This window comes from Eptatretus burgeri, chromosome 6 (genome assembly GCF_056783735.1).
Source record: "Eptatretus burgeri isolate ZD-2024b chromosome 6, Ebu_testis_v1, whole genome shotgun sequence".
NCBI lineage: Eukaryota > Metazoa > Chordata > Myxini > Myxiniformes > Myxinidae > Eptatretus > Eptatretus burgeri.
This window is the reverse complement of record NC_140966.1, coordinates 45,535,942-45,543,941: the sequence shown is the minus strand read 5'-3', so window position 1 is coordinate 45,543,941 and position 8,000 is coordinate 45,535,942. Positions and strand designations below refer to the sequence as shown.

Genomic DNA, 8,000 nt, shown 5'->3' with positions numbered 1-8,000 from the left:
CAGGTTAAAATCTTGAACGATACTGGCTCACTTAAAATTAAAATGACAAAACCAATGTTGAAAAAATATTCAATAAGAAAGATGAGTGGAGGATTTCTCCCATTTCTAATTCCTTTATTTGCGTGTTTAAGTGCAGTTGGAGCATTGACGGGTGGTATTTCAACAGCGGTGAAAACTGCCAACGAAAGGAAGGCTCAACTTTGGGCTCAAAAGGAATTGGAAAGTCATAACAGAGTTGGAGAAACAAATTAGTGGAAGTGGTGTAATTGTAGATTTTGCTGAAAAACTTGAAGGTCTGCCTGATAAAGTGAGATTGTTAGTTGGGGATATGCTTTCTTCTATCGCACAAGCAGGTGTAAAATAAACTAAAAGAGGTAATGGATTATATCTTTCTAATAAATAAATGAGCATTGATGAGTGGTTTACAGAATTTGGAAAGAATACAACATCAAATTTACAACTTGTCAAATATTGAAAGAAATTAAAAATTCATAATGAGGTTATTTGAATGAGAGATGAATTAACAAACGTGCCTAAACATACAAAGAATATTATTATGAACTTAGAAGATAATAATGGGAACGTTTCTCATTGGGTTTGTATTTTTAATAGTCAAGCAAATATTATTTTGATAGTTTTGGTCTTCCACCACCCGTTGAAGTCATAAAATTCTTACAGAATGGTGTTTATCAAACATTTCAAGTCCAAGAATTAAATTCCAAGTGTTGTGGTCAATTATGTCGAAATGTGTTATTTCAACTCAACAAAAATAAAAAAAATGTTAAGACATTATTTTTAATCTAATATAAAGGACTAATGTTGGTAAAGATGGTTCTATCTTTGGTGCATCCCAATAACTGGATATTGATTTATCAAAGTATTACACAAAGGCACAGGCTCAATGACATAAATATAGTATAACAAAAAATATTAATATGAAAAATGCTTATAAATTAAAAAAATTATCCAAGCCTGACTGACGCGAATGACTTGGTGAGATTAAGCGATTTATCACAATATATATCCTTAAATAAAACGGCCGTGTATTCCAAAGATACAGAAGTGTTGATTTTATCTCCAGGTCATACAGAATTCACAGTTCGAATTAAAATAAATTTTTATAAAGAAGGGTGTATCATTTGTATGAGGAAAGAGCAATGGGGGTATGATATGAATGATTTAGGATATAATTGTTCATTTAAAATTGACCGAGAAGACCTGGAACAATTAAATCAGTCTCGTAAGGAAGAATATTATCCACTTGGTATAGAGAATGAGTTTTGTGGAAGCACGATAAGTAAACAACAAATAAAAGAATTTAATAAGGGTAAATATAATAGTGGTTTTGCCTGAGTTTCTATCATGAAAACAGAAAAAACAGGATTATATATAATAAGTAAGGAAATACAAAATGATTTAACTGTGGGAAGATGGGGAGGTGTTTAATGTCATAATATTATTCTAACATATATTTCTAATACATAAATGACGGCAAGAAGGCTTAAAGAAAATTATCATTTCTGTGTCCAAGCATATCTTCAAGAAAAGGGTATTCGGTATTTTAATAAATATGTTCTTCAACTCAAGAATGAAGTATCTTCAAGAAAAGATTAGCATTATGCTGATGTTGATAAACCAACAACTTTGGGTTTAATTAGAATGTTAAATTTTGAAAAAAATTATAAAGTTAAGAAAACGTAAGTCTTTTTTAGAAATTCAAAAGAAAATTTTATTGGTTTCCTGTTTTAATAAGAAAAAATATTTTGGATACAGGAATCGCAAGAAATCCTGATGAATATATGTATGGTATTCTATGGGGTGTAAGTGATTCAAGGATAGTAAGGGACAAGGAAGGAGTTGAAGAAGAGAGAGAAGAGGAGGAAAAGGAGAAGAGAGAGAAGGAGGAGAGGGAGAAGAGAGAGAAGGAGAAAAGAGAGAAGAGAGAGAGAAGAAGGAGAGGGAGGAGAGAGAGAAGGAGAGGGAGGAAAGAGCGAGACAAAATAAACATCAAAATATGGAAACCAGTGAGATTAAAAAAAGATTGGTGGTATTACAGAAAATAACTCAACCCACCGAGGAGGAAAACAAAGAATTGACAAGTCTATTTGAAATATTTTCTACAAGACTATTGACATCGACAAGATAGTCATTTTAATTCAAGTTTTTCATTTTTATTTTTTTTCTTAAATAAATGGAGGAGAGAGTGAAGGCATTTCTAAGGATTCTTTATGTTTTAAAAATTAAGATTCAAATGTGCATGTTGGAAACTAAAAAGGTTTTTGCACTCTGCAGGAATTTTTCACATAAATAAATGAGTTATTGTCTCAAATGTAAAAAGAAAACTAATACTAAAAATATTTCATATATTAAAAGTAAAAATAACAGGGTTATCCAAAAAGGTATATGTTCGGTGTGTGGTTCAAAAAAAAATCAATTTATCTCCAAACACAAACGAGGAGGAGATATACAAAAGTTTTTATCAGGAAGTAAATTTACAACTACTGGAATACCAGGGGAATTACATCTTCCAGGGTATTCTTTCTGTGGTCCAGGCACAAACTTGGATAAAAGATTAGATGAGGTAGACAATCCTAAATCATGGAATAAACCCATCAATAGAGTTGATGAAGTGTGCATGAGACACGATATTGATTATGGGAATACCACAACGTTGGAAGAAAAGCATGAAGCCGATAGAGAAATGTTGTATAATTTGTCTCTGATGCAAAATCCAACCTTGAGAGAAAAAGTTGATCGGTTCATTGTGAAGAAGATGATCAGTGCTAAATTGAAACTTGGACTTGGAAATTCAAAAAACTTATAGGCTCTAATGATGTCATTAAGACTGAAGAGCAATTAGCTGATGAATTACATAAACCAATATTCACAAAGTTTCAGAGAAGGAAAGTTTATTCCAAGGAAGTAGATTATATCTGGTCTGCTGATTTGATTGAACTCAATAATGATAAGGGGTACAAGTATGCTTTAACCGTTATTGATTTGAGGAGTAGATACGCATGGGTTGTACCATTAAAAAACAAAACAGGTAATACTCTTATGTTAGCCTTTCAACAGATTTTTAATAAAAATAAGAGAAAACCTAAAAAAATTGTGGACTGATGAGGGTAGAGAGTTTTATAACAAGACATTTATGAATTTTCTAAAAAATAACAGTATTACATTATACAGTACCTTTAATGAAGGGAAGGCAGTTGTTGTTGAACGTTTTAATCGTACCTTAAAAGAGAGATTATATAAAAAATTCACACAACTCGGTTCACAACAATGGTCATCTTTTATTCAGGATATTGTGGATAAGTATAATGACACGGTTCACACGTCAACAAATATGAAACCATCAGAAACATTTACAAAATTAAAATATGAAAAAGAGATTAATGTCAGAGAACCTAAGTTCAAAGTTGGTGATATCGTAAGAATATATCGGTGGAAATCTCATTTTGAAAAGGGTTATATTAAACGATGGACGAACGAACTTTTTAAAATTGTTTATGTAATAGATACGGTTCCTTGGACTTATAAGATATATGATTTGGAAGGGGAAGAGATTTTAGGTTCATTTTATTCACAGGAATTACAAAAGATAAAGATAAATTGAAATTTTTTGACTCCGCCCCTTTTGACTCCGCCCACACAAAACCCACCCACATAAACCCCACCCCACACAAGCTCCACACAAACCCCACCCCACACAAACCCCACCACACACAAACCCCCCACAAGCTCCACACAAAAACCCCACCCCACACAAGCTCCACACACACAAACCCCACACAAGCTCCACCCATATTCATCATATTCACATAATTAGTGATTAGTTAATTAGTTCCCCACGCACAACATGTTTATTTAATTAAAAAATTATCCACCCATCCACACAAGCTCCACCCATCCACCCATCTCTCCACCCATCCATTTATCCACACAAACCTCATCCGCATAAGCCTCATCCACATTCACCCCTCCCACATAAGCCCCACCGAAGCCCCGCCCACATAAACCCCACCCAAACAAGCCCCGCCCACACAAGCCCCGCCCACACAAGCCCCTCCCACACAAGCCCCACCCCCTCATCCCCCCTGTGCGCCCCCACCTTTGGCCCACCACCTCCCTCATCCCACCCCCACCCTTCCCCACACACACATGGGGAGGGGAGGGGTGGGATGAGGGGGTGATGGGTCATTGGGGCAGCGCCCCTCCCCCCCCCCCACCCCCCTCCCTCTCCTTCATGTCTTGATTCTCTTTTTGAAATTCAAAATAAAGTAATTGTGAACAAAACAAATATAATTAATCAAAATTGAAAATATTAAATATTCATTTGCGAGAATGTATAATCTTTCCCAGCAATCTTCTTCAGATGTCTTGTGATGTCGAAACTCAGACACCATATTCTGTTTTGAAACAAAAAGTGGAAAATAATTAGGTTTTATAAAGATAATTACATGGTAATATGAGTAAGCCTGGTGTTGGTTCTAAGTTCAAGCCTCGTTGACCACTGAATAAACACACCAGGAGGCCGACTCAGCCTGTCATCCTTCCAAGGCCAATAAAATGAATTCCAGTGTACTGACAAAACCGCGTCCAAACTAATGATGCAACCAACATAAGGCGACATTCCAAAGAGAGAGTGATATTAATAAACAAATAACTGAATAATAATTCAGAAACATTTACCTCCAGAAAATCATGTGTTGTACCAGATTGCTTCAACAGCTTATGTTGTGTGATCGAGCTGAAAAAAATAAAATAATGAGTCAAGGGTATAGATGGAGAGACAGACAGAGAGAGGTAGGTAGAAAGACAGACAGAGAGAGATACAAAGAGACAGACAGGGAGAGATAGAGAGAGACAAACAGACAGGGAAAGAGACACACGCACGCACGCACGCACGCACACACACGTGTCTCACCATTGGTTTAATTCATTCGAGATCAGAGGCCGTGATAAGACTTCGTACCAGTCATTATAAATGTTTTTCAATTCTCTTCTAAAATCATTGACCTCTTCAATAAGAGCATTCATTTGATGCACCTCATCGTGATATGTAAACTCCACTTCTTCCAAGGACCTGCCAGGAAAAAATATATATTTTCGCATTATCACGATTTCATTTATAATCAATTGCTTCATCGTTCAAAGAGGAAACCATACACAAACTTACCAACTTTGTAGTGAGCTGTTATCTTCATCGGAAGAGAGTGAGTCCATGTCTCAGTTTTTATTTACCATTGGTACAAGATGGCAAAAAGATCAGAGGCCGTGATAAGACGTCGTGTCAGTCATTAAAAATGTTTTTCAATTCTCTTCTAAGATGATTGACCTCTTAAATAAGAGCATTAATTTCATGCACCTCGTCGTGATATGTAAACTGCTCTTCTTCCAAGGACCTGCCAAGAAAAAAATATATATATCAGAATTATCACGATTTAATTTATAATCAATTGCTTCATCGTTAAAAGAGGAACCCATACACAGGCTTACCAACTTTGTGTTGAGCTGTTTTGTTCGCGGAAGAAAGATTGCTCATGTCTCAGTTGTAAAAATGAAAATCCCGTCTGGCAGAAACTTTGTCTGGCGAATCACTTATAAGGCAACGATGAGGAGATTGCTTAATCATTGGGTGTGGCCACAGGAAATGACGCTTCGAGCGAGACAGCTTGGAAAATAACTGGGCGATATATTCTCAAATTGTATGAATCATTTTTAAAACATACTTAAAATGCCCTAAAATGATTTTGATTAAACTTATGTTTAAAAGCCTGTTCGTGTTCTGAGATAAAATATAAACACGAGGCCTTGTCTCACAGAATAGTTCCTATTTTTTCACAGCATGACTGTCCAAAAACACTTCCTCATTTTCACAGCACGACCGTGTCAAAAAAACACTTCCTCATTTTCATGGCACGAACTGAAAACATTTGAAACAAAACTTTTTTTATGGCGTGTTTATGCACAAAAATGATTTGCAACCCAGGCGGTGGCCAGATGAGATCATTAAGAGAAGTTTATCATTTCGTAATGGCACAAAAGGGGTATCTTAAAAAATATAAAGATTCAAATGTTTTGTTTTCAATATTTTAGATGGGGATTATTGTGCAAAGAAAATTAAACGATTGCAGGAATTTGAGAATGAACAAATCTTTATAGGTTCAATGAGTGAGCTAAACAATATGCATCGGTTATTTGATAAAGAGTGTCCCGAGGCTTAGACGTTTCAGATATTTCTTTCGAATCACCTTTAACAAATCTTTATCTTATTGCATGGGTTATTTGAAAAAAAGTATCCCCAGGTTAAAAGGGGAGACAAATAAATATACCTTGGGATAAAAAGGGGGTTTATTTTTAGGGAAAAAAATATGAATCGCTGAAAATCCCCCATTCATTTACATGGGGAAAAGTGAGCCAGAACCAGTATATTCACCATATATATATAGATATATATATATATATATATATATAGATATATATATATATATGTATATGTATATATATGTATATGTATATATATGTATATATATATATATATATATATATATATATATATATATATATATATATATATATATATGTGTATATTGTTGCGGATTCGCGCCCGCCGGCGTGCGAGCGGCCACGTAACTCGAATCGCGGCACGTCGCCCACCGGACGGACAATCCCGTCGTGACCCTCTCGGACTAACACCGGGAACTAGTCACGGGTGGGCCTTTCGGCCTCACCACGATCGTGCCAATCGGCCCCCCGCGTGGGATAGGGTTGCTCGCCAAATTCGACCTACCTAAGTACCCACACGGAGGGTAGACCGGGCGATCGCACCTCGCCGCAGGTCGACTTCGGACACGGGCCACTTTCAGCGACCCGTTCCGTACTATCGGGATAACCGAGCGGTGTTATCGTCAACCTCGACGGTTCGATTAATTATTGGGCGTATTTAGCCCACGACCAACCCTTTACGTGAAGTAAGATGGAGATTCAATAAAAGAAAAGACGAAGCGAAACGGGAAAAACAGTTCAACATTAAGCACATTTATTCCGCGGCAAACGGAAAGCACACATATACAATTATACACCAAAAGCAAATGTAAAAGTAGAAGAAGCACAACAATTCTGCACAAAAAGCAAATGTAACAATGCAGATCTACTACCGACTACTGAGCACACGGCAACACTTATACAGTTTTACTTCACAGACGGCGCCGACAACACATATACTCAAAGCAAAAGAAAAAGGGACCACCCTCAACGATGAGGGGGGGGGCAGACGGGCCAGGGGCTGAGACCGCGTCGAGCCTACCCGTCTGGTGATGAGCCGCAAGATGGCGGCGGCGCCCCGACTCCGCGGGCCTCGCTGGCACTGCCTGGAATGGGGTGGGAACGGGGCCCCCTTCTCGCACTATCTCAGCGCGGGGGGAAACAGGAGGGGGTTGTTGATGCTCGGGGGAATGAGGATATCTCGCTGGCTTGGGTCCCGCGACGAGCAACTCCACCGCGACCTCGGTCGCGTTACCGGCCTCCCCTCTCCGCAGCTCCCCGACTCTGAAACGAGCGCCCTCTCGACTGCATTCGCCGCCGCCACAACTCTCCAACTCTCCCACTCTCCACTCTTCTCAACTCCGTCCAACTGCGATTCAGAAACTCTTTTCCTCTCCCGATTCAGAAACTCCCTCAACAACTGCCTTTTCGGCGAGCGAACGCGGCCCTTTATAGCCCCCAGGGCTTCGCTCCTTCACCTTCGACCCTTCACCTCTGGCTGGCTCCCCATTGGACAGAGGAAAAGTGGGCGTGAATCCGCGAATCTGCATATAGCGATTATACTCCGACGCACCTGGAGGCGGGGCCAAATCGCCCCACGCTCGCTGATAGGACGGAACAGAAGTGGGCGTGAATCGTTCTTGATCCGATTTCTCGGAAAGGCTGGTGTTTTTGCACCCGCTGCTCGGTGCGCGCCCTGTACGAGTCCAGGATCAGTGCCCACAAGCGGC

At 38.6% G+C, this 8,000-nt stretch overlaps 1 protein-coding gene and 1 long non-coding RNA gene across 2 annotated transcripts in view; one reads left to right on the top strand and one right to left on the bottom strand.

Moving 5' to 3' along the window:
• LOC147024671 (uncharacterized) overlaps positions 1–8,000 on the top strand; it is an 89,714-nt gene that overhangs the window by 20,109 nt on the left and 61,605 nt on the right. The gene's annotated exons all lie outside the window — the stretch shown is intronic.
• Positions 4,287–5,370, bottom strand: LOC147024675 (uncharacterized). Its single transcript, XR_015058832.1, has 4 exons — positions 5,183–5,370; positions 4,931–5,089; positions 4,696–4,753; positions 4,287–4,412 (listed from the first exon to the last, which is right to left on the bottom strand). It is a non-coding gene; the product is annotated as an uncharacterized LOC147024675 (long non-coding RNA).